The sequence below is a fragment of the Triticum urartu genome, chromosome 3 (assembly GCF_003073215.2).
Source record: "Triticum urartu cultivar G1812 chromosome 3, Tu2.1, whole genome shotgun sequence".
Lineage (NCBI taxonomy): Eukaryota > Viridiplantae > Streptophyta > Magnoliopsida > Poales > Poaceae > Triticum > Triticum urartu.
This window is the reverse complement of record NC_053024.1, coordinates 728,085,885-728,113,416: the sequence shown is the minus strand read 5'-3', so window position 1 is coordinate 728,113,416 and position 27,532 is coordinate 728,085,885.

The window sequence follows — 27,532 nt, the reverse complement described above, 5'->3', positions numbered from 1 at the left end:
CTATTCATTGAGTCACTTGGGATTTATATATGTTTATCATTATGAAGAACTTGAGAGATCCAAAAACCAAGATTTATCCCTCAACTACAAGGGGAGGTAAGGAACTATCATCTAGCTCTGCACTTGATTCACCTTTTGTTTTGAGTAAGCTTGCGACACCTAAACCTGCTTCTGCTATTTGTTCTGATATGTCGCATGTTATTGATGATGCCACTTCTGCTATGCATGATATATATCATGGGGACTACACACACAACCAGGATCAAGAGAATTAAACCATATCTTAGCATCACCCTTCTAAAAGGATGAAAAATAAAAATGATAGGACTTTGCATGCTTCTAGTGAACCTATTGCTGAAACACCCGAGAATCCGAATGATATTTCTATTTCTGATGCTGAAACACAATCTGGTAATGAACCTGAAACAAGTGATAATGTTAATGATAATGTTCATGATGATGCTCAACCTAGTAATGATAATGATATAGAAATTGAACCTAAAGTTGATCTTGATAACCCACAATCAAAGAATCAACGTTATGATAAGAGAGACTTTGTTGCTAGGAAACACGGAAAGGAAAGAGAGCCTTGGGTTCAGAAACCCATGCCTTTTCCTCCCAAACCATCCAAGAAAAAGGATGATGAGGATTTTGAGCGCTTTGCTGAAATGGTTAGACCTATCTTTTTGCATATGTGATTAACTGATATGCTCGAAATGAATCATTATGCTAAGTACATGAAAGATATTGTTACAAATAAAAGAAAGATACCGGAAGCCTATGCTCCCCGGCAACGTCGCCAGAAAATAGTCTTGATAACCCACAAGTATAGGGGATCACAACAGTTTTCGAGGGTAGAGTATTCAACCCAAATTTATTGATTCCACACAAGGGGAGCCAAAGAATATTCTCAAGTATTAGCAGCTGAGTTGTCAATTCAACCACACCTGGAAACTTAATATCTGCAGCAAAGTATTTAGTAGCAAAGTAATATGATAGTAGTGGTAACGATAGCAAAATGTAACGATAACAAAAGTAATGTTTTTGGTATTTTGTAGTGATGATAGCAATAGCAATGGAAAAGTAAATAAGCGAGGAATAATATATGGGAAGCTCGTAGGCAATGGATCGGTGATAGAGAATTATGTCGGATGCGGTTCATCATGTAACAGTCATAACCTAGGGTGACACAGAACTAGATCCAATTCATCAATGTAATGTAGGCATGTATTCCGAATATAGTCATACGTGCTTATGGAAAAGAACTTGCATGACATCTTTTGTCCTACCCTCCCGTTGCAGCGGGGTCCTAGCGGAAACTAAGGGATATTAAGGCCTCCTCTTAATAGAGTACCGGACCAAAGCATTAACACATAGTGAATACATGAACTCCTCAAACTACGTTCATCACCGGGAGTGTCCCGATTATTGTCACTTCGGGGTTGCCGGATCATAACACATAGTAGGTGACTATAGACTAGCAAGATAGGATCAAGAACACTCATATATTGATGAAAACATAATATGTTCAGATCTAAAACATGGCACTCGGGCACTAGTGACAAGCACTAAGAATACCAAAGTCATAGCAACATCAATCTCAGAACATAGTGGATACTAGGGATCAAACCCTAACAAAAGTAAATCGATTACATGATAAATCTCATCCAACCCATCACCATCCAGCAAGCCTACGATGCAAAGCATCATGAAATTGGTGATGGAGGAAGGTTGATGATGATGATGGCGACGGATTCCCCTCTCTAGAGCCCCGAACGGACTCCAGATCGACCCTCCCGAGAGGTTTTAGGGCTTGGCGGCGGCTCCGTATCATAAAATGTGATGAATCCTTCTCCTTGATTTTTTTCTCCCCGAAAGCAAATATATAGAGTTGGAGTTGAGGTCGGAGGAGCTCCAGGGGGCCCACGAGGTAGGGGTGAGCCTAGGGGGGCAGGCTTGCCCCCACCCTCGTGGCTAGGGTGTGGGCCCCCTGGTCTTCATCTTTTGCATGGATTTTGTATTATTTCCAAATAGAAGTTCTGTGAAGTTTCAGGTCATTCCGAGAACTTTTGTTTGTACAAATAAATAACACCATGGCAATTCTGCTGAAAACAGCGTCAGTCCGGGTTAGTTTCATTCAAATCATGCAAGTTAGAGTCCAAAACTAGGGCAAAAGTGTTTGGAAAAGTAGATACGATGGAGACGTATCAGTCGCTTCCACCAAGGAGGAGGATATTACTGAGCTCCGGGCGGTCGGATATTTGGCGAAGGAGATCGCCCATCGTCTGCCAGCTAAGGGACAAGTCGTCCCCACGCTGGAGCCCACAGGGAGGGTAGTACTCACCCCCCATTTCCTCCGCGGGCTAGTGTTTCCACTCCACCCTTTCGTCCGCAGGCTGATGTACTATTACAGGATAGATTTCCATGATCTGTCCTCGAATTCCTTCCTCAACATCTCGGCGTTCATCGTCGTGTGCGAGGCCTTCCTCCGCATCCATCCCCACTTCAAGCTGTGGCTCAAAGTCTTCAACGTGAAGCCGAAGGTGGTGGATGGTTAGCACGCGGAGTGCGGAGGGGCCATGGTGAGCAAGCTATCCAACGTCTCCTGGCCCAAAGGTACATTTATAGAGACGGTAAAGGTATGGCAAAAGCAGTGGTTCTACATCACAGAACCTCGCGGAACCACCTGGGCCGCGGCTGCCGAATTCCGCTCCAGTGCTCCCACGCGGCTCACCTCCTGGGCCGAGAAGAGTCCAGACACGCGTTCAAAGCATGGTGACCAAGGACGTCAAGCTCATCGATGTTATCCAGGTGATGCTGGTCCGCCAGATTCTTCCGTGCTAGCACCGATGCCGCCCTTTATGGGAGTTCAATTTGAAGAAGCACCAGGCCCTGAAAAGGCTCTTCGAGACTTCTCATGAAGGGGCCTGGAGGTTGCTCTTTAAGGGCAAACAGAAGCCACTGGCCACGGACTCAGAGCATGGTCACAATTGTAAATACCGCGCCAACGAGGTATGTTTCTTTTGATGTATTCCCAACTTGAATGTTTCGTGGATGATGTCTGAGATTTAGTGTTGCTCCTTCAGGACTGGGTGGAGAAGGCGCAGTGGATCCAGTGTCCGGCGCCGCTGCCCGAAGAACCGGTCATCCCACGCCTGGCGAAGAATGCCAAGAAGAAGGCCAAGGGGGCCAAGAGTGGCCCCCATCGCAAGGGCACTTCGGACACGATGTCCGAAGACGACGAGGCCCATTCCTCTGTACATGACACTACTAGGAAAACCCTTACCAGTAGCGCTGGTTTTTTTGCTATTAGTAGCACGGGCAAGCGCGCTACTGCTACGACGCTACAGCTATTTTTTAGCAGTAGCGCTTGTTTGGCCCAACGCTACTGGTACATAAAGCTAGCTGTAGCGCGCTTCCAACCAGCGCTACTGGTAATTATCTGTAGCGCGTGGCACTAGCCAGCGCTACTAGTACATGAGTGCTACTGGTAATGTTTACCCCCACGCCACTGCTAACTTTTGTATTTTTTTGCGTTTTGGCTTTGTACACAATTAAACAGATCCACCGTTTATACAATAACATGCATATTCATTGAAAAGCAAGTAAGTCATCGATGAGCCAAAGTTATTAGAAGTCTTGACATGTCTCAAGTATCTCGTCATCATCAATCATGGTCGAACATATGTCTGGAAATAGCGTTACAAGTCATTACAAGTTCTCAATACATGGAACTACATGGTTACATACTCATATTTCATCATCTATGTAGACTATGATATGACCGCATAGAAGATAAGAGCGATCACGATGATCAAAAGTGGTATTATGTAGTAGTTTTTGCAGCAGCGCTGGTTCTGAATGCCCTGTTGTGCTATGAATCTCAAGTAACTAGCTTCGGCTTCCGCTCTGCTATCAAACCCTTTCTGGCTTCCGCCGGAGAAGCCAGAGACTTGGGCCTGACACTGTGTCCACTCATCGTACACACCAGGAACATGCCCAACATACACGGCATACCACTTCCTCGCCATCGTTGATCTATATACCTGTCAAAGATGCTATATATATATATATATAGGACTGAGCTATTTTGTTACTAGTAACAGAATAATATTCTGTTACCCCGGCTCTATATAGGGGCCGATGTGTTTTTGCAATGGCCCAAATGCTACTCACAGAAAAGAAAGCAAAAAGGCCCGCGACCCTCTCATCGCATCACTCCAGCCGCGGGCCTCCGACCCCCACACCACCGGCCGCCGCCTCCACCCCCATGCCGCCGGCCACCGCCTCCGTCCCCCACGACGCTGCTCGCCGTCTCCCTCCCCAACGACGCCGGCAGCTAACCCCCTGCATCCACCCCGCCGTGGCGCCGCCCCCTGCTTCCACGCGACGCCGGCGCCACCCCCTGCTTCCACCCGACACCGGCGCCACCGCCTGCTTCCACCCAACACCGGCGCCACCCCTCCTGCTTCCACCCGACGCCGCGCCGCCCCTCCTTCCACCCTCCGCCAGCGCCGCCCGCCGCTTCCACGCGCAACCGCCACCCCCCTGTTTCCACGCACAACGGGCGGTCTCCCTGCTTCCACGCGCCTCCGGCGGCCCTCCTGCTTCCAACCCCCACCAGCGGGAGCCACCCCAGTGCCACCAATCAACGCCACAAGCCTTCGCCCAGCCCCCGCAGCAGACCGTCGCATTGCATCGCCGCATCCGGTGGCCACAACATGCCGTCCAACTCGGCAGTCCAATTACTTGCTCCATGGTCGGTCGCTCAAGGAGCTGCGTGCAGGCCACGCCGTTATCCGCCTTGGATCCAGCTCAATCTCTCCCTCTCATCTTGTTTCTCATATCATGTTGTTTCTTTTCCAGTGACGACAGTTAAGGTGGACGTGGGTTCATGGCCGGAGCTCGCTGACGACGGAGGACATGGTGCTCCACCAGCATAGAAAGCCCCGGCCCTTATCCTGCTTGTAGTAAAGGCTTCCCGGGGCTTCAGTTTTTTCAGTACAGCTTTGGATGCATTTTCGATTCATCTTACAAGTCAAGAGCTTCCTTCAATTCAAGGATTAAACAAAGAAAAGATTGGCGTACTACAGTTTTGCATTTTAGTGCAAGCACCCTAGACTCCCATGAAATATCTAGTCAAAAAATGGTTGATCATAAGTGCAAGTACACTACACACATTGAGATGCAACGGGACATGGTGCATCACTTATTTTGGGTTGTTTTCTCTATGAATATGCATTTTGGTTATTAAATTAAGTACAACGAAGCACATGAATCCCCCGCGGGTACCAAATTACTGATTCCCTTAAAACAAATGAGTAGATTTCACCATTGGTTGGTCTACTTGTGTAAATCTTTCAGTTCATGACAAGTAATTTCTGATGCTAGAAATGCAGGATGTTTGTGTGAATCTTGCTTGTTTCAGAGAGAAAAAGAGTTGGTACTTGCATCACATGGTGTACTTGCATCACATAGTTTGTCCGTGCATTTTGTTGTGTTGTTCTACTTTATAACTTGTTTTTCCTTTTTCCTAGCTCATGTTTTTCTTGATACTTGGTTATCTCATTATCACTAAAAAATAATAGAAGCAGGAGCATCAAATGGTAGTTCAATTTTGCTAATTCCTACAGTTCTACATTTATGTGGTTAGAAAAAGTGATTCATTTATCTAATTCATGTGGTCTATTATTCAAGCGATGTCGTCGGCCGTTCTTCGCCATCTACTAAACGTCAGCTTTCATCATCTCATCCTTGTATCTCCGCGTATGTTCAATTGATGCTTGCTTGAGAGTTCGCAAAACAAAATTTTGAACTCTGATCTCTAAATATTTTCTTGTTGTATAAACAGGACCAATTATAGCATGTTTTCTATTTGTATGTATTTGGTTGACCTATTTAAATTTTTTAGTGAAGTTCAAACTTCTTGATGTGTGAAGTTTGAATCAAATTCGATTTTGTACGTAAGTGGTTCGGCCAATTTTTTTTGTTACTGAAACCAATCATTTGATAGGGAGTTCAAACTTTTTGTACAGGAAAGTGCAAATCTGATTTGCCACTCTTTTCTATTTTTGATCGCACAAACATTTAAAAAAATCATCGAGAAGTTCACAAACTATCGTCCCAAACGTTCAGACGTTCTTTTCAGTAAAGATCATATATTTTTTTAAAAATACACCACATTTTCAGTACTCTTCAATTATATTTTGTAAAAAGAAAATACATGTTGAACAGCAAGGACAGTTCAACAACAAGACTTGTAGTAGTTCATCAGTATGTATCCATTAGAAAAATCAAGTTATGATTTTATTCTTGGCATTGATCTTTTCATAATTGATCGAGTAAAAAAGCAACTTCGGCATGCCAATGGGACCTTTTTAGTAAGTGATTTGACTCTATTTTGATTTCCATGTGTGGAATAATGGTCAATGGTCTAAAAATCAAGTTCCTTCTGTTATCGAACAAGAAAATGTTCCCATTCAACTATAGGCATTTTTTATATTTCTTGATGAAAATGTTCCATTATCATGTACTGTTTGTAAACATTCACTTACCTAGAACAAAAACAGATGCAAAGGTGATTTTTCCTTGTTAATATCTGAGCCAAAACTAAATTATGTGGGGTTAATTTTAAGCTGAATGAGAAGTAGTTTCAGGTTAGGTTGCTTCACAAGGTGCATGTCATCGTGTGAAACCATGGAAGTAGAACAAGTAATTATTAATCTTGGTTGGGCATGTAACTGATTTCCCCCTGTGTAATTATGTGTGCCTTTTCCTTGTTAGTGTTTGTGTTAGTGGCTGCAGGTGGAAAGAGCTATGGAACCGACCCCCGCGGGCATTTTTCCGTAAAAACATTGCACTTGTTTTTCCCTTTCCAGGTTTACATTCTAGCATACCTTTTTTCTTATAAATTACAGTACCTCATCTATCCTTCCTTGTAGATGGAGATGCATCTATGTATACATGTGTTCTGGAGACAGAAGAACTTATAGGGCCAACTATATTTTGTTGTATGTTTACTTTTTTACTTTTTAGAATGGGAGTTGTATGTTTACTCTCTACCTGTACAATGCATTTTGTATTCCTAGTCATCGTAGTTTTTTTTGTGTTAATAAAAATGAATTTATGTATTCTGTTAATCATTCCTCCACTTCCACCAGAAGAAAAGTGATTTAGACTCTTTATTGCAATTAGTTAGCTAACTATCTTAGTTCAACGAGTTAACTGTATCAATTCACTTTTCTTGCTTCCAGGGCCAACGACGGTCACCGCTCCTCGACCCTATTCCCGTTCGTCTGATGGTGCTCTTGTTTCAGGGCCGGGGGAGAAGGCAGAACCTCTAGGTGCATGATGGAAAAAAATTGCAAGTTCTTGTTTAGATGTTCAGGATACCCTTCTCTCATTTCATTTATGTTCAGGATAGTAGGTGCATGATGGAAAATTGTGTATCATGTAGTTCTTGTTTAGATGTCGTGCAAGTTCAAAAATTGTCGATTTTGCCACTAGAGAGAACACGTTGGTTGCATTGTGTTTTCCAGTGTGACATCCCTTGGTATGTTAGGAGTATTGTTATTGTTGCTCTGCATGCAAATGACTTAGCTTGTCTTGCGAAGATGAGGATGCTTGTGCGTGAGTCTTGAAATTTAAGAGGTCGGGGGAGATGAATAATTTCTGTCATATGAAAGTACAAAAAGGTTTGAATTAAAAGTATTGATCAGTACGAGTTAAAAATGGGGATCAGTTCAGAATAAAAAGAAATTGCTAAGATGAGGACGTTTGTGCTAATTTGTGCTAATTTCTGTCCTTTGAAAGTACAAAAAGGTTTGAATTAAAAATATTGATCAGTACGAGTTAAAAATGGCAATCAGTTTGGAATAAAAAGAAATTGTTCAGTTTGAATTAAAAAGGAAACACACATAGAAATTCAAGTATACAAATTTGGTGCCAATAAAGATCGCATCAGTTCGAGAGGCACGGAAAAGAAACTTTGGTGCCAATAAAGTTTGAGGAAAAAAACTACGCGCGATGAAGCACCGGCGCGCGTGGTCTGCCGCCACCAAGCACCGATGCGCGATCCCGTCACCTACCTCTGGTACGCCGCCGTGCCTCCCCTGGGACCTAGGCTGCCCCCGACAAGTCGCAAAATGAGAGAAGTTCAGAACAACGTTGTCAAAAAAATGTTGAGTTAAAAAAAGGAAACAAAACAAACACATTTTATTTTTGAATAGAATATCATTCAGTTCGATGATACAAACCATACAAGTACAGGGGTGACGATACAGTAAACCTTTGAAAACTTACGAGAAAAATATTACCAAAAAACAGAGCAAAGTCTAGTTAGTGAAAACACGCTTAGTACAAACCCATGCAAGCATCAGTACAAGCACCCTTTTTCGGAACTATTCAAAATTACTATACAAAAAATAGCTCAGTACAAACATACATATATATCAGTACGACTACTCTGTTTTTCACACGAGAAAGCAGCAGGATCCGTCATGCCGTATTCAAAATTACTCTTAAACGGTTGCGAAGTAGAGAAAACGTTCAACATGACTAAGTTCGGCATTTTCGATGGCTATCAAACGGTATATTATTTGCCATATTTCGACAAACTTTTTTAAAAAATCGCGTTCAAAATCAAATTTGACCGTATTCGAATTCGTTTTTAAACCGTAAGGAATTAGAAAAACATTTCTATACGAAAAAAGTTGCGCATTTTACATAGCTTTCCAACGCCGTATCATTTGCGTCAATCTGACAAACCGTTTGCAAAAATTCGCGAAAATACGTTTCACCCAGAATTTCACCATTTTTCAAATTACTTTTAAATTATATAGAATTAGAAAAAATAATACATATATGGAAGATGCGGATTTTCACCATCTTATTTGCTCAATTCCGACAAACCGTTTGAAAATTGAGTCCAAAATACGATTCACGTTTTCGGTTTTGAAAAAAATGGGTTTTTCAAAACTGCTCTTAAACCATAATGATTTTGTAAAAACGTTCAATATACTTGAAATATGGTTGTCAAGAGCTTTCCGACGATATATTACACGTCACATTCCGACAAAAAAATTACAAAAAGTTTTTGAACTAAAGAAGACGATCTGTTAAACACAACTGAAAGCATCAGTTCAACCGCTTCGAAAACATAAGTACAACCACCTGAAACCGTCAGTTCAAAAAGGGTAACAGAATAGCCAGATGTATATATATATAGGGTCGCGCTATTCATCACCCTGGGTGAGGAATAGTTATTCTTCACCCCACCCCCCCTCTATTTTACCATTAATGCACCGTAATTTTACCTTCCATAAGTTTTGTCTTATCTCCGATGCCAAAAGGGACCGTAAGAAAATATATAGTCGCCGTAAAAAATATTTTATGTTATGTAAAATTACAAACGTAAAAACATGGTCTAAAATACACATAAACTACAAATTTTTCTTGTCTTATGACCTAAATTTTTATTTTCTTATGTCAAATTTTATGTAGTGAATCAATAGGAATGTAACTATTTGAATTCCAAACATAATTTAATTATGAAATGATCGTAAGATTATCTCCGGTGAAGAATAACCTATTCTGCACCCTGGGTGATGAAGAGTAACACTATATATGGGTATCACCACAGAGTCCGTGACCGACTGCAGGCCTTTCAGGATATCCAGCTGTGCCTCGTCGCCTGCAAAAGATATATATATATATATATATATATATATATATCATGAAGCGAATTGAACGAAACTGTTATGAAATAGAAGCAACATTTATAGTAAACATAGTTAAGAAATTTCATTGTACCGAAAGTAATTAACTAGAGCGCGGCACCATACATCTAATAGTTTCATCATACACTGACACATTCGAAGTTTCGTCATAAAGAAAGCAACAAGTAACTAAACAGACACATTGTTTTTAAGCAGTGCACTCTTCCCATCTGTCCATATCCGGAAGGGTGTCACCAAGCTTAGTGAAAGGCTCGTGATATTGGGCCGCCTTAGAACATCCCATTCTCTTCGAGGACATCTTTCATGATGACGGACGCAATTTCCAGCTGGATCCGGTAGAAATCATTTCAAAGTTGATTATCCGGCACGGCTCCAAAGGCTTCGGCCCATCTCTGGATATGGGTATCGGATGAAGATTTCATGCAAAGTGATTGCACATCCCTTCTGTACTCCATCATTCGATGGATGACGTAGAATCCATCATTCGCACATCTTGCCGGTTGCTGGATGCAACAAAAGTCACTCTTGTGGCCGAAACAAAGACCGACCTTATTTGTTTTTTTGCATTGGATGTAGCCACCCCGCATGTTGAAGCCCAACATAGCTATGTCCAGAACATGCATTATGTTTGTGTAATCTTTCTTCTCTATGTTCTTCGATGGGTGCAAATATAGAGCGCAGGAGTAACGCGGGTAAAGAACGATGAGAACGGCACGACACACCCCGCTGCGCAAAATACACGATCAAGTTAGCCTCCATGCATGAAAAGTAAATATTGAAATGCATGTATGTGTTATAGCGCTATCCGCGGATGACTTACCCGAGGTGACAAGGTAGGAGAATCGTTTCTTTGTCCTTATTGCTGACCAAGAAGTCTTCGATGTACTGACTCACATATTGACGGTTGGCGTCGTTGATTGACAAGAAGCCCTCATGCATGTAGTATGGGTCCGCGACCGCACGACCTGTGACTTGCTCCCTCCTGACGATGTAGTTCATGTGCAGCGCATACAGGCGGACGGAGGTAAAATTGAGTGTCCTCATTTGAAACATCTGGAGGATGTAATCAAACCTTAGGAAGAAGAGGTCCGCGGGGCATGTGTGGACGTACATCTTGCAATTGCTCGGCACATGAACCGTATAAAGTGGGTATCCTGGATCATCTGAGGCGAGGAGGCTTCTCTCTGTCGAAAGCACATGGTCATGGAGTCTCCTGAGATCCCCTGTTATGGCAGCTAGTGCATTCGCTGGTACCATTGGCTCTCCGGCAACATGGATTAATGGCGCATGTTTCATCAGTACACTGTCAACCTTGGTTGAAGGCATCTGGCTGTTAGAACCAACATTGCCAGCTTTATAGAATTTTCTCGCCGTCGGTCTCTTCCTCTGCTTCTTCTTGGTGGGCTGAGGTGCTGGTGGGTCTGTCAGGACCTCCCTGAGCACCACCCCTAGTGTTGCCGGGCTCAGCATTGGACGACTCTGGCTAAGTAGTTGAGCTTGGGTGGAACCAGCATCTGGAGGCATGTCCTGGGAGGATTGCATGAACAAAGACTTCTTGCACTCCCGAGGACGTTCCGGCTCTGGTACATGCATCTCATATTCATATGGTTGACTCATTGTTACTTCATTGTCAAAGGCAGTATTGAAATACTGGTCAGGGTTATCAGCCTCCTCCATGTCATGATCCCTATCCTCTTCCATGGGGCAGATGACATCATTTGCCGTAACGGTTGGCCCTCCTTCCTCGTGTCTCTCGATCTCAGCAAGCAGCACATACGATGGTTGTACTTGTGTAGGAGGGGTTGTGTTCATACCTTCCTGAGGTCCCGTTGGTGTGCTCCCGACCACCTCGACACGAAGAAGATTTTTCGGCCACAGGACCGGCCAATTTTTGCATTGGCCAAGCTGCGTGGGGGTCTTTTCATCCTCTCCATCGGTTTGTATCGGACGAGGGAGACCCTCATAGCCCGCTTTCACACTCGCCACAGAGACCCTTAAGGCGTTATCAGGCATCTGCCGGCGGTGAAACAATCGATCCTTAGGCTTCACTATTGTACCCTTCCCCACGTCCACCAACCCACCCTTCATGTTGTAAAGGAGGGTGCACAGAGTGGAGTCGGCCTACAAAGACATATACGTGCGGCGTCAGAGATCCAAAAAGAACGGCAACTGAAGATTAATTAATTAGTTGAGTTGATGAAGGTGCGGCGCGTATTCACCGTGAGGGCATCGAGCTCAGCCAATGTCGACGGCCCGACATTCAAGCCAGAGACGGAGCTAGGGCTGCTGTGAGAGCTGGGTGCAGGAGCAGGTACTGGAGGAGGTGCGGGTGCGGTTGCCATACTAGGTATGGGTTTGGGTGCGGTGTTCATTGAGTTTCTCCCAGTGAAGATGGGCATGGGAAAATCACTTGGTGGTGCGTTTGGATTTTGTTGCACCCATGTGACCACTGTTGGAATCATGCTTGTAAAGGCAGCCACCATATCATCTCTACAGGCAGCGATTATCTCAGCTTTGGTCTCAGCTTTTGCTTTCTCCATTGCCCGCGCCACCTTCTTGTCGATAGTCACTTGACTGAACTTCTTTCTCTGTCTTTTGGCCTTGGGGTCCTTGTTATAATAGTACTTCCATGTGTCGCCATCCCTGGCGCCGTGCACACGTCCATATTGCGGCCGCTGGCCGGGCGGGTGTCCCATCATTATGTTCATGGCCCGGTTGAAAGGAGTGTCCCACGTGTACTTCACCGACAACTGAGTAGACGAGTCGCTCTCGACCGCAAGCTTGTGTTGGTCTCTCTGCAAAATGGACCGTGAATCATTTACGAATGCGACTAGAATGTAGTAGACTTCGTTGATCAGAACCTAATATGTAAGGTGGTAAAAGGATAATTACCAGTATTCTCATGAATTTCCTAGTCGGCCCATCGGTGAAAAAAAATATTTTTCTTGGGGTCCCACGAGAATCGGGCCCTGATGAAGTCGTGCTCCTGCTGGTCGGTGAACTCATCCAATGGGTCTGGGATCCCTTGACGTTCACGTTCTGCGTCCTCCTTATCCCAAACGGTCCTCTTTCCCATGTAACCACGGCTTCCAAGGTGGTGGTTCCCCATGTTCTTTGCCTGCAGCTGCTTGCCTCTCTACAACCTGGCCTTGGCAGCGTCTTCATTGCAAGTCTCCTTGAACCTTTCAAAGTCCTCTATCGTAATTTTCGGATTGTCTGCAACAATCTCGGCGTAGGTTTCATGGTCTACTTGAATCGCCCTTTTCACCCTAGTTTTCCAAGCGCTCAATGCATTGCTGAACTTCCCTAGGACTTTGTTGTTGATTTTTTTCATGCCCTCATCATCCCATGGGTCGACATCGTCCTTCCGACCGGGGAACATGAATCTTGCGTGCAACCTAGTTAGAAGCAACTTCTTCAAATGTTCATTCTTCCATATTTTTGTGGTGTTGATGTTAGTTGGTTGCCGTAACACGTTGCCACTTCTCACGGCTCTATTGGATCGAACTCGCCAGGGTGCACCGCCGTGACCACCAGTCTTCCAGTGCCGAGCTCATTTGGGCGTCGTGTCCTCTTTTCCTTCTTTCCCTCACTGGCTTGCAAGGTCCCACCTTCCATGCTGCAGTTAGGAACATCAGCAGCGCCAGTCTCAGTGCCGGTGTCATTGGTGGCATTAGTGTCGGCGCCGGCGCCACCACCGTCGTCATCCGTCATGACAAGGCGGTCCGGACACCCAGCTTGCTGTCTCTCCTGATCCGCTAGAAAGTCGAGGTAGGCGTGTGCTCGACCTAATTGCGACTGAGAACCTCCGGCCTCATCGGTGTCGGTCATGTTTCCTAGGGTTCACCGCAAATTATCGAGCTTTATATAATAAAGTGAATAATGACAAAAAAGTGACCTTTGTTTTGCCAGAAATGTCGTTTCATTCCCGTCGTGACAAATCTCAAGCACTCGATATGTCCAACTTTCTAGCACAAGTCATGCCGAAATTCACGGAAAATTTCGGCATGACCTTTGCTAGAAAGTGCACATATAGAGCGCCTGAAATTTTCCGGAATGGAAATGAATCATCATTTCTGGCAAAACATAGGTCACTTTTAACAGCAAGCATTTCAGCACTCTAACAACCATTTTAACAGCCACATTATGAGCACTCTAAGAAGCTGAAACAAAAGTCACAGACTTTGTTGCAACTGTCATATACACAATCATGAACATTGCTGCCCAACTGATTATGTGCTGACATATGAAGAGGGAGGGAAGAGGGGGTGGCGCACCTCAGGGTTGGGATCGGGGTCGGGGTCGCCGGGGTTGAGGGCGTCCTTCTCCTCCTCGTCGATCCGCGCCTAGCTTTGATCTGCAGAAAGGCCTAATTTGGTTAGAGAGAGAGAGGGAGAGAGAGAGTGACCAAATTTTCATACACTTCCATTAAAAATCCTCATTTTCAAAATGGACAGCAACCTAAGCTAATTTGCAAAAACTGTAATTTTCATTTTCATTTTCATTTAAAAACAAAGCAACATAAGCTAATTTTCATTTCAATATTCTGTCAAAGCTCATTTTAATTCTTTGGGCTAACACTAACACTAACTAAAACTAAAAACTAACTAACACTAACACTAACACTAAGCATTGATGCCAGTACATATCAGTGAGCCATATTGCTACCAATATCAATGAATGAAGCATTGTTCTTGCAATTTTCTCCAATGCCAAAATGGCTCACTTCTCATGAACTAACAAATGCTACTGCTCATGAACTTAATTTGGACCCCTACATAGAAAAAATTGGCCCTAATTTAAGAACAGGAGGAAAGGAAGGGGTTGGCTCACTGCGCGTCGGGGTCAGGGTCGCCGGAGCTGAGGGGGTGTCGTCGTCGGGGTTGAGGACGTCAGTGTTGTGGTCGGGGTCGCCGGGGCTGAGGGGTCAGGCCGCTGATCCTTGTTGATCTGCAGAGAGAGAGAGAGAGATATTTCATAGCCGCACATGGCAGGATTGGAGCCCGAGGAGAGGAAGGAAGAGGGGGCGGGGGCCATACCAGAGCGGGAGGGGGTCGGTGGCCTGCGTCGGGGTCGGGGCTGAGGTCGAGTCCAGGGTCGGGGCTGGTGCGGCGGTGGTTGCCGCGTGGGTAGTGCGGCATCCGTGGTGCGGCATCGGCGGGGGCTATGGCAAGTGGGCAGTGCAGCGTCGGCGTCGGCGCGTGGGCGGGTTCTCTGTCAGAGCAAAGGGGATCGACGAGCAGTGAGTGGCAGAGAGGAAAGAGATAGAAGCTATGGCGACGGTGCTGTAGGCAACTTAGCTATAGCGCGTGTTGGCAAAACGCGCTATAGCTCAGTTAGCTATAGCGCTGCCCTAAACAAAACGAGCTACTGATAAATTTCCTTTTTCTTTTTCTTTTTTTCTTTTTTAATTTTTTAGCTACAGCGCGTGTTGGCAAAACGTGTTATAGCTAAGTTAGCTATAGCACTGCCCTAGACAAAACGCGCTACTCCTAAATTTTTTCCTTTTTTTCTTTTTTTCTTTTTTAGCTTCAACACGTGTTGGCAAAACGCGCTATAGCTAAGTTAGCTATAGCGCTTCCCAGGCCAAAACGCGCTACGGTTAACTTTTTTCCTTTTTCTTTTTCTTTTTCATATTCCACAAACTTCTTTTCTTTTTCTTTTTCTTTTTCATATTCCACAAACTTCCTTCAATTTTTATTTTATTTTTATTTATCTTTTTATTTTTCTTTCATTTCATTTTGCAAAACTACCTTTCTTTTTCTTTTTAATTAGTATAATATATATTACATCATTTGACCGCTATCGGCGGTATACAAAATAGCTAGACACACACAAAATTTGTGGATTAGTTTGTCAGCTTGGGCGACGACGACGCTTTAGAATGATCTTCTTCCCTCTTTTGTTCGTTGTCGAATAATTAAACCCATGGTCGTGATTTTTCGTTCTTCAGGGATTACGATCTTTCGTAGGTAGTGTAGTCTTCATTCTTCTTTTCACGTATGTTTCATCATCATCAGCATCATCTTCCCTCATCGGATCACCGTACTGGTCGTAGTCTTCCTCGTTGGCGACTCCATCCATTACGGTGATGCTCCTTTTGCTTCTCCTAACGACAACACGGCTGTGATTGATCAGATCAGTTATGAAGAAACATTGTGTCACGTGTTTAGCATGTACCGATGGCTCATTTTTGGCGATGGCGTTGATGGTACCGCTATCGGAGTCGGGTATACACATGGTAGTGAAATGTCGGTTTTCTCTTTGTACATTCTTAGCCAATCCAGAGTAGTTAAGCTCCCATATCACTTCGATCCTTCCGTAGTATCTTTCAATTACATTCCCGGTCATGGCTTCCATCGTCACCCCAGAGTTTTGGTCATCACTGTTTGTATCTTTCTCCTCCGTGTAGAACGTGTATCCGTTGATATCGTATGCTTGATATGTCGTGAGGTTGGTCGAGGGGCCTTGTGCTAAGGCGTATATGAGTGTTCCGTTCGGACAACCCTCTGCCGGGGGATTAGCCAGAACTCGCTCTTTGAACCAACACACGAAAGTGGAGTTGTGCTGTCAAATAACTTCAGCGTCCGTCCTGTGCACCCCACGGTCACAGTACTTCTTTGCGATGGTCTCTTTGTGCAGTGTCACGAAATCTTCTAGCACATCTAGGTGTTGTAGCACTACTAAGTTTGCCCTGTCAAGGTCATTTAGTTGGCCCGAGTGTAAGACATTCACATCCCTATGACCATTGGTGTGACCTTCGCCTTCGAGCCTTCCACAGTGATTGTTGACGGGAAAACCAACAACAGGGTCTTTGGTCAGATAACTCTCACAGAAAGAGATGCACTCTTTGGTTAGATATCCCTGGGCTATACTTCCATCTGGACGGGACATGTTACGTACGAATCCTTTGATGACCCCATTCATCCTCTCGAACGGCATCATGCTATGCAGGAATGTCGGCCCTAGGTCGATGATGTCGTCCACGATGTGGACACATAGATGCGCCATGACATCAAAGAACGCGGGCGGGAAGTACATCTCTAGCTCATTCAGTATGACAACGATCTCTTCCTGTAGCATATGGAGTTGCTTCACACTGATCGACTTTCGAGAGATAGCATCAAAAAACTGGCATAGGTCAGTAAGCGTCTCACGCACCTGTGTGTCCATAATCCCTCTAAGTGCAACCGGGAGTAACTGCGTCATCATCAAATGACAGTCGTGAGACTTCATCCCACTGAACCTTTTTTTCTTAGTGTCCAGATATCCAGAACTAACTTTGATTCTGGCAAGGCACTTGAACAATTGATCGACCTCCTTCGGATCTAAGGTGAAGCAAGAGGGGGGCAAATATTGTTCTTCCTTCTTGTTTACTTTTCCCCCTATCTTCCGTTGCTATCTCCGTCTCGGTCTCCTCTGACGACCTTTTACTGGGCATTTGGAGATCTTTCCTGATTTTCAAAATTTCCAAGTCTTTTCTTGCCTTCGGCCCATCCTTGGTCCTCTCCGGCATGTTCATCAATGTTCCAAGCAAACCCTCAAGGATATTTTTTATGATATGCATTTGATCAAGGCTATGAGGCGTGTCGAGTATGGGCCAGTATTCCAAGTCCCAGTAAACAGATCTCGTCTTCCATATCTTCAGTAGGGGCTCCAGCGCCTTTTTCTTCGTCTTTTCCTGCTAGGGGCACTCTTCCCAGTTCTTCAATAACTCATATATTTCTGCACCGCTACGCTTACGTGGAGGACGTCGATGCTCAGCCTTACCATTAAATAGATCTCCATGCTTTCTCCCTGGGTCATCCTTCTTGAGCCATCTTCGATGCCCCATGTACATGATTTTCGAAGACCCGCCATCTTTCGATAGTTGCAGAGAAGTTGTATCATCCATGCACCTCGTGCATCCGGAATATCCGTGGCACACCTGGCCGGAGATATAGTTGTAACCAAGATAGTCCTGCACCGTCGTGATCAGCGCGGCTCTCATGTAGAAATACTCTCGTTTGCTTGCATCCCACGTCTTGGCCGGCGTTGTCCATAAGGTTTGTAACTCCTCTTTCAATAAGCATAGCCATGTGTATGTATTTTTCCTTCATGCACAACCAGGGGGGAGGTTGTACATCCATACAAACACGGGCCATGTGCTATGATTGGTGTTCTGGTTGCCAAATGGATTCATGCCATCACTACTAGCGCCAAGCATGATGTTACTTGGATCATTTGCGAAAAATTCAAATTCAGCATTTAATGCTCTCCACTAGCTAGCATCTACGAGGTGTCTCACCTTTGGCTCATCTCCGTCATCTGGCTTCACCCTCTCCGCGTGCCAGCGCATAAGCTTTGCTTCCTTAGGATCTATGAAATACCGCTGTAGACGCGGTGTGATCGGAAAGTACCATACAACTTTTTGTGGAGCTTTCGTTCCGGCCTTTTTATATCGTGAAGCATTGCACTTTGGACAGATGTTTTTTTCCGCGTGCTCATTCCGATATATGATGCAAACATTGATGCATGTGTAATATCTAATATGTGGCAGATCAAGAGGACACACGATTTTCTTTGCCTCCTCGACACTAGTAGGACATAGGATTCCCGCAGGAAGAACCTTCTTTAGGTACTTCAGAAGATCATCCAGGCTTGTATCTGTCCATTTGTTTTTTTCCTTCAACTTTAGAAGTTCTAGTGTGAAACTCAAGCGGGTCACCTCGGGATTGCAACCATCATACAAAGGAGCCATCGAGTCTACATCCAGTTGCGCCAGTTTGGCCTCCTATCTACAAGCAGCTCTGTCGCTAGTCGTCTTCTTACGAAGCAGGTCTCGAACATGCGGGTCCCGCATGGCTGAACTTAGTAGCAACGAAGACGGTGGCGTGTCCGCATCTTCTCTGCCTTGAACTGCCTCTTTGCCATCGACATTTCCGAGGCCGTCTTCCTCTTCAGGCACATAATCGGTCATATCTTCGTCTGGTGGCCCCATGTCGTTATTTCCTGCCCCGTCGATTTCCTCATCATCATAATCTTCACTTATCCACCGAGTATGGCCATGCATGAAACCATGCATGAGCAGGTGCGCCCTGAATTTACCACCCTGAAAGGGGTCGAGCCTGACTCTTCCTTTGCATTTTCAACACAGACATAAAAAATCCCTTAGTCTTTTTTCATACAAGTCATCCACAGCGGATTGCCAGTATCTTTCCACCATCCTTCCATTGACCTTCATGATCACCTGCACGCAGAGCAAATATTATAACCACGTATATATGCATGCATGGATCAAATTCATACAAAAATTCGGAATGACCTTCCCTAAACATAGGACATATTGAGTTTGCCCGAAATTCGCCAAAACGGAGATGAATCGACATTTCGGAAAAACATAGGCAACTCATGTCACTCACATGGCACACACAATTCAGTGTATTCATATCGCACATAGTTTCGGTCCTAATCGCAAACACACATATTTCCATTCTTGCACAACTCTTTTTTTTGCTCACCTATTTGTCGAGAGGAATATCGAGCACCTTCTTATAACTAGCTAGTATCTCTAGATAGAGCTATGAGAGGGAGGAGGGAGGCCCTACAAAAAAAGACACATCCCTGACATTTTGGGCCGAACGAATTTTTTTTGTCATACATATGACACTTCTATGACGATAATTGTGACAAAACCCGGTATCATCATAGAGGTGGTGGGCTCCTACTTCTATGACAAAAAACCCTGACAGAAAATGGGCTTTTCGTCCTGGGCAGGCCGGAGACGCAACTGCATGACATTCTTTGGGCCTTCCATGATGGAAAAAACTGAGGTAGAAGTGAGGGGGAGGAAAATTTTGGGGAGTTTCCGGTTACGGTGGGAGGTCAGGGGCCGAGCGATGCGCGTTTCTCTCATACACGTATGCGCGTGTGTGCGAGGCGTTGGCTCTAACTGAACCTGAGCAAGGCGTTGGCTCTAACTAAACCCGAGCGAGGCGTTGGGCTCTAACTGAAACCCGAGCGATAGATCGATGGCTGTTAACTGAACCCGATCGAGCGATTTCTTCGCTAATGCTGCTAACTGAACCCGAGCGATAGATTGATGGCTGTTAATGAATAGTGAGCACTGCGGGGGGGGGGGAGGGGGTTGGATGAACAGTGAGCGGTGGCATTGCCGCTGGATGAACAGGACCCCATGGTGTGGTGGAGGGCTAGATGAACAGTAGACGGTGGAGGGGTGCCCATGGAGGGGTGGTTGAACTGGACCCCGTGGTGTGGAGGGCTGGATGAACATTAGACAGTGGAGGGGTTGTTGAACAGTAGCCTGTGGAGTAGCGCGCGGTGGAGGCTGGATGAACAGGAGACCGTGGAGGCTAGAGGAGGTCGACGGTAGCCCGTGGAGGCTGGAGGATGTCGATGGTGGAGATGAACAATATCCCGTGGAGTCCTGTTTTGCGGTACGCCACACCCCTCCCGATGAACAAGATCCCCGTTTCGACCGTAGGAGGTCCGTTTCATCCATTTTGCAGTACGCCACACCCCTCCCGATCAACAGGACCCCCGTTTCGACCGTAGGAGGTCCGTTTCCTCCGTTTTGCGGTACACTACACCCCCCGATCAACAGGACCCCCGTTTCGACCGTAGGAGGTCCGTTTCCTCCGTTCTACAGTATGCCAGGCCTCATTTTCATCGCCTGCTCCGTCCAAGCCCTCCCGATGAACACGACCACGCATTCCGGTCTGACCCAGCCGGTTGGCTCCCACGCGTTCCGTTGCCTCCCGATGAACATGACGCATTCCGTTGCCTCCCCATGAACATGACGCATTCCGATGCCTCCCCATGAACACGACAACGAAACTTTTTCCCCATTCCGACCCAGCCATGTACACGAACCATCACCATACGTATGCGTGAGTTGGCGTTCGAGACCCCACCCGTATGTACACATACATGGCCGTATTTTCTTTCTTGCACCCTGGCCGTTGTACGTACGTGTACATGCTACGTGCACGCCTCTACATCCACCAGTATATATGTACGTACACGTTCGCGACCAGAACGACAACGCTACGTACGCTTCGACCTGGTGGATCCTGACTGTCAGGCACTTCCTTGCATGCGAAGATGTAGCTAGTGGGTCCTAGCAGTCAGGGGGGCGAATCGTTTTTTTTTGCCCGGACGCACTTCCTTGCATGCGAAGATGTAGCTGGTTGGTCCCAGCAGTCAGGGGGCGAATTGTTTTTTTTGCCCGGATGCACTTCCTTGCGTGTGAAGATGTAGCTGGTAGGTCCCATCAGTCAAGGGGAAACGTTTTTTCGTGAAATACAGTGGCCCGTCCGGTGGGTCCCAGCTGTCAGGTGGAGGAATCATTATTTTCCGCATAATAAGGAGGCACTTCCTTGCTGCGGCCGTGGACCCAGCTTTCAGCCTCTCCACGTATAGTCCATGTCTGATGGAAGTGGTTCCCTGACGACGTTGACCACGCCGCACCGAGGGCACCAGGGTGGTGGATGACAGCGAGGCCTAGGAAGGGGACGACGCGGAGCCGGGGAAGACGCGGCAGTGGAAGCCCGCGCGGAGGGGAGTATGAGGGTTCACTGGTTCGACTGCGGTGTGAGGCTGCCGTCGTCGCAGGGCCTGGCCAGCGGTGGGAATAGTAGGGGGCGGTGAGGCCTCTGCGGCAGCACATCCGGCCATGGGAGGCAGGAGCATGCGGCACAATCGGCGCTGCTTTGGGCAGCTGGAGCAAGAAGACCAGAGGTTGAAGAAGCACTACGGCCGTTGGATGGAAATCGTACGGTCACTAGAGCTAGAATCGTTTATATTGACTAAGTTGACAAAGCCCTCCGTCCCCGTCAACTTAGTAGGCCCACAAGTCAGCCTCCCACAAAGGTAGGTCCCAGCTAGCAGGGGGGTATTCATTTTTTGTGCGTAATAAGGAGGCACTTCCGGTGGGTCCGAGCTGATAGCAGGGGGAACGTTTTTTTCGCGAAATACGGTGGCCCGTCGGGTGGGTCCCAGCAGTTAGGGGCAAACTTTTTTTCGCGAAATACTGGTGGGCGTCCGATTTGTCCCTGCTGTTAGGTGGAGGAATAATTATTTTCCGCGTAATAAGGAGGCACTTCCTTGCGGCTGTCGTGGACCCAGCTGTCAGCCTCTCCACGTACAGTATTCTTCCGATGGAATTCGGTTGTTGACCACATTGACCACGCCGTGCCGAGAGCACCATGGCAGTGGACGACGGCAAGGCCTAGGAAGGCGACGAAGCGGAGCTGGGGAAGACGCGGCAGTGGATGCCCACGCGGAGAGGAGTACGAGGGTTCACTGGTTCGGCTACATTGCCGTCGCCGCAGAATAACAGGCGGTGTGGGTGAGTGGAGTGGAGGGATGGCCGGGCCAGCGGTGGGAGTAGTATGGGGGCGGTGAGGCCTCGGCGACAGCACAACCGGCCACGGGAGGCAGGAGCAGGTGGCACGACCGGCGCTGCTTTGGGCGGCTGGAGCAAGAAGACCAGAGGTTGACGAAGCACTACGGCCGTTGGATGGACATCGTACGGTTAGTCGAGCTAGAATCGTGCATATTGACTAAGTTAACAAAGCCCTTCGTCCCCGTCAACTTAGTAGGCCCACTATACTGGGTCCCAGCTAGCAGGGGGAGTATTCATTTTTTTGTGTGTAATAAGGAGGCACTTCCTTGCGTGCAAAGATATAGTTGGTGGGTCCGAGCTGTCAGCGGCGGTAACGTTTTTTTCACAAAATACAGAGGCCCTGTTGGTGGGTCCCAGATGTCAGGTGGAGGAATCATTATTTTGCACGTAATAAGGAGGCATTTCCTTGCGTGCGGCCGTGGACCCAGCTGTCAGCCTCTCCACGTACATTCCACTTTAGATGCATGTCGGTCGTTGACCACGTTGACCAACCCACGCCGAGAGCACTAGGCCGGTGGACGATGGCGAGGCCTTGGAAGGGAACGACACGGAGGCAGGGAAGACTCGGCAGTTGTTTTTGTTTCCCACGCGGAGGGGAGTACGACTGTATGAGGGTTTAATGGTTCATCTGCCATCGCCGGAGAATAACATCTGGGTGAGTAGAGGGATGGCTAGGCCAGCGATGGGAGTACGGTGGGGCGGTGAGGCCTGCACGGCAGCACAGCCGACCGCGGGGAGGCTGGAGCAGGCAGTCCCGTCGGCGCTTGTTTGAGCGGCTGGAGCTGGAAGAGATTGAAGAAGCACGACGGCCGTTGGATGGACATCCAACAGTATACAGGCCATTTGTGGAAAGCATCAAATTTGTGGAAAACAGCATACAGCCCATCTGCCATTATTTCAAATAATTTACAGCCCATTTGCTAATTCTTACTGGTTTTTTTGGAGCCCATATTCTTTTTCTTAGCATTACAACCCATATTGTGGCCACGGTTAAAAAATTATATGAAATTTTGCATATGTCGGTGCGGTCTGAACTGTTTTTAATCCCGAAATTTCGAGACACATTCAGACTGATTTTAAAAATAAATGTATATCAATATAAAATCCAATAAATTGTCCACGCATAAAAATCAATGCAATTTAAAATCTCAAAATGAAAAAAAAGATATTTGAAACTAATTGCCGGGTTGATGTGTTTTAAAAATGTCCAACCCATTTCTCATTACTGATAGGCCATTTTCTCAGCCAGCCGAATAAAGCTCTCCTCGTCTTGAAAGATTTGCAGCCCAACATGCCTGATAAAGCGACTTACTTGACAAATCACAAAAAAACTGGGCTAGCCATTTTCAGAAAGAAAAAAAAAACTACTGGGCTGGTCTATGTTAAACATAAAAGAAAAGGCTGTCTAGACTGGCCAGAGTGTCCCGCACAGCCCAGTTGACACCCTGCTTCCGTCTCAAAAACAAATTAGATAAATGCCACTCCAATTATGGCGATTCATAAAAATGCCACTGCAATTTCCAAACTTTGAAAAATGCCACTGCAATTTTTGCAAACTTTGAAAAATGCCACTGCAGTTTGCAAACTTTGAAAAACGCCACTCCAGACTTCGAAAAATGCCACTAGAAATGGCATGAAATGGCATTTTTCAAAGTTAGGAAATTGCAGTGGCATTTCTCGGATACACCAGATTTGGAGTGGCATTTATCAAATTAGCCCAAAACAAAAATAACTAGGCGAGCTGCTGGGTCCCTAGTGTCAGCCGCTCGTTGTGCAATTCTCTCGTTTATTGACTACGTTGACAATGGCATGGGAGCCAGATGTCAGAAATCCACTAGGAGGAGCCATTTTTTTATTGGCTTGAAATAAGGAGGCACTTGCTTGCGTACTGCCATGACCTTGGCGGGTCCCTGCTGTCATCCTCTCCACATACAATCATCTCCTGATTGTGCACGCGTCAACTTGCTTGGCCCACAAGTCACCCTCTAAACCCGTGCAGGACAAATACAACCCATTTTAAAAAATAATAGCCCATTCCATACGTTCAAACGGAAAGTTTAACATTCAGAGCAAATTAGCAGGTCTGATCCACATATAGAGTACTGAACTTCCAGGTTGACAACCATCATAGCCAAGTTAACTATCTACTCCCACTAATACTCTAGTAGCGTACAAGTACTAACTTAATCTTAGCTAACTAGACGATGTCGGCCGCCATCTGTGGTACACGCTAAACGCCGACACCGGCGTCGTGCACCTCGCCTCAGACTTGCAAGAGGTGCGATAGGGCGTGTTGCTCGCGCGCGTTGGCCCTTTCCATGCCGGCGTGGTCCACCGACGCTTCGGCTTCCAAGCGGGAAACCCACTTGACGAGCTGGTAGTAAAAATCGGCGTCGGGAATGCGTGCGTGCCCGATAGCCTCCAGGGCTATTTGCCGGGCGCCGGCCTCCATGTAGTCTTCCCAGTTGTGGGGGCTATGCTCGCGACTCAGAGCGTCGGTGCACTGCTGCTCCATGTCCTGCTGGCGGCGCAAATCGGTGGCACGCTGCTCCTCCGCCAGGCGGTCGCGCTCCAACAACTCCTGCTCCTCCGCCATGCAGTCGCACTCCAACAACTCTTCGATCTCCGCATTGCCATCTAAAGACAGATAGAATGCCTCCTCCCTCCGTCTGCCTTCCGGTGAAAACCCGAACACTAGTTCTGGCGGTGACCGCCTCCGGCGTCGCCTACCGCGGACGGGCGGGGGCATGGCGGACGTGGCGAGCGACGTTGGGCCGGTGGGGGCTTATGAGGATATGGCGAGTTGGGTCACGGTGGCACCGGAGAAGGCCGGGAAACAGTACTTATGTCACAGACCTAGCTTTGGCAATGCTTGTCATTGCATCATCATCTTGCATCAAGTTTAAATTTCTCAGAAACTTGAAATGGGGATGATCAAACCCTAGCAGCAAATGGATTTCAAATAGGTTCAACCAAAATAAATTCCAAGAACCCAAAATGGTCTTAGAAAAATGTTCATGATTTTTGTAGATGTTGGAAACAGCAACCAGAGGTGATGCACATTTTTCCTAGTCATCTTGGATTTTAGCTCAACACATATTGTATTTGATTGGGGCTCCAAAACATTGCTATAAATATTTTGACAGCTCCAAATATTCGGAGAAATACTGAGGGACACTGGATTAATTCAGAGAGTTTCCAAAAAAATATTTTCAGAATTATATAAAAATGATTTGGTGTTAAACTAAATCAATACAGAGGCAAACAAATAGAAAAACATAAACAAATAAAAGGTGAGCAAACTTACCTGGCGCCTACCTACAGCCCAGAGGCTCAGCACTATGCAGCCCAGGAGCTGGCCCAGCCCACCACCAGTGCCAGTCGTCTTCAACCCAGCGCCAGAAGGACGCTGAGTGCGTGCTCGTGGCGCACTGGCCACACGCCGGGCCACCTCCTGCTAGCCGTCGCTGCCTCGACGCCCTAGACGATGCCACGTTTTCCCCTGGACCGCCTCGTCCTCTCTCGTGCCTCTCTACTCCTCTGCTCTCCTTCTTCCGCTGCTGCCGAGCACCTCACAGCGTGCCGACGACCTCCACTGCGGCCACCGGCCACCCCACGCCTCGCCGACACGCCAAGAAGCTCCGCCTCGTTCCCCTCTTCCTCCTCACCGAGTCACATGGTGCCTGAAGCCCCTGGACGCTGCCAACACCGCCATTCCCCTTGTCGGTCGCCGTGGATCCTCGCCGTCGATTCGAGAGCTACCGGGCGTCCCCGACCTCGCTCTCGCGCTCGTTGAACTCGCTGTGAGCCTCCGCACTGAACCCCCCACTCCTCGGTGCTGATTTCTTCCTCTAACCGCGGGCTCCATTGAGCCCGAGAGCTCATCGCCGCCGGCCACGAGGTTGCCATGGCTGGAGCCCACACACGTCGCGTCCGAGCATGCTGTAGTCCTCAGCGCGTTCCCAGGAACCCAGAGCACCTACCCACTCTTCCTCCCGTGCACCGTAGCGCTCTGTCCATCTTCACCGAATTCCGGCCGCCGCGCAAGTTGCCGCCGCCATCGACCTAGGCCACCGGAGCTGCTGCTGCTGCATGCACCACCCGACGCGGACGAGCATCCTCGTCGCGTAGACGCACTTCGCCGCCCATATGGTCGCCGGAAAGCAAAACCCGAGCATCGCCGCCGTCTCTAGACGTCGCCAGCGTCTTAACTCCGGCCGTGCTAACATGGCACCGTCATTAGTGGCTAATGACGGTACTAACCAACCCCCTAGTTACATTGACAGCCGGGGCCCACCGCATAATTAACCATAGGGTTATTTCCCTGCTTAAATTAAGCTAATGCTTTGACCCCGCCACGTCAGCTTTGACCGGGTCCCACATGTCAGCCTCTCTAGCTGACTATGTGTCAATGACTAGTGGGCCCTACTGGTCAAGTTTGACCTGGAGGTGCCCAGTTGACCAGCTGACGTCACAGTGACGAGATGCTGACGCAGTTAACATTTTCTGGATTTAAAATAATTCAGAAAATTGCAGAGAATATCCAAAACATCAAAAATTCATAGTAATTCAACCATAACTCCAAATCAAACAATTTATATATGAAAAATGATCAGAAAAATCTAATCTATCCATCTGTACTGTTTTCATGCATGTTTGAGCAAGTTAACCTCACTGTTTAGGATGAAACATGATTAGGACAAATTTGATAATAGATTTGGAGTTGGAATTTGATCTAGCTTAGAATTCCACTTCAATTAAAATGACTATTAGTTGCATTAGCCCAAATCACAGCATATTGCCATGTCATGATCATGCATCATATTGTGCATTGCATTGATTGTGTTCTTCCTTGTTTGCCGGTAATTGTCCCCTCTCGGTAGACGACGTTCTGATGATGAGATCGATGACACCAATGAAGAACTATATTATCTTCAGAAGTGCCAGGCAAGCAAAACCCCCTTGTTCATTCTGATACAATCCCACTCTCTCGCTCCTGCTCTCTTTTACTGCATTAGGACAACAGCGATTCAACTGTTACATGCTGCGGTAGTTGAACCCCTTTCCTTTGCATGACCTGTCATTGCCACAGAAAATACATGAAACCCACTAGCATGAGTAGGAGTTGTTTCAGCCCTGATGTCCCTACTCATTCATGCTTGTTTTTCATGCCTGCTACTGCTTAGAGTTGAGTCAGGTCCAATTCATCGAGGATGAATTGGAATGTGGTGAACATGTCCTACTGTGTGTGAGTTAAGTGTGTGAACACGATTTGGTAAAGGTAGCGGTGAGAGGCCATGTAGGAGTACATGGTGGGTTGTCTCATTGCAGCCGTCCTCAGGAACTGAGTTCTGTGTTTGTGAGCCATGAACAGTTACTACCACACATT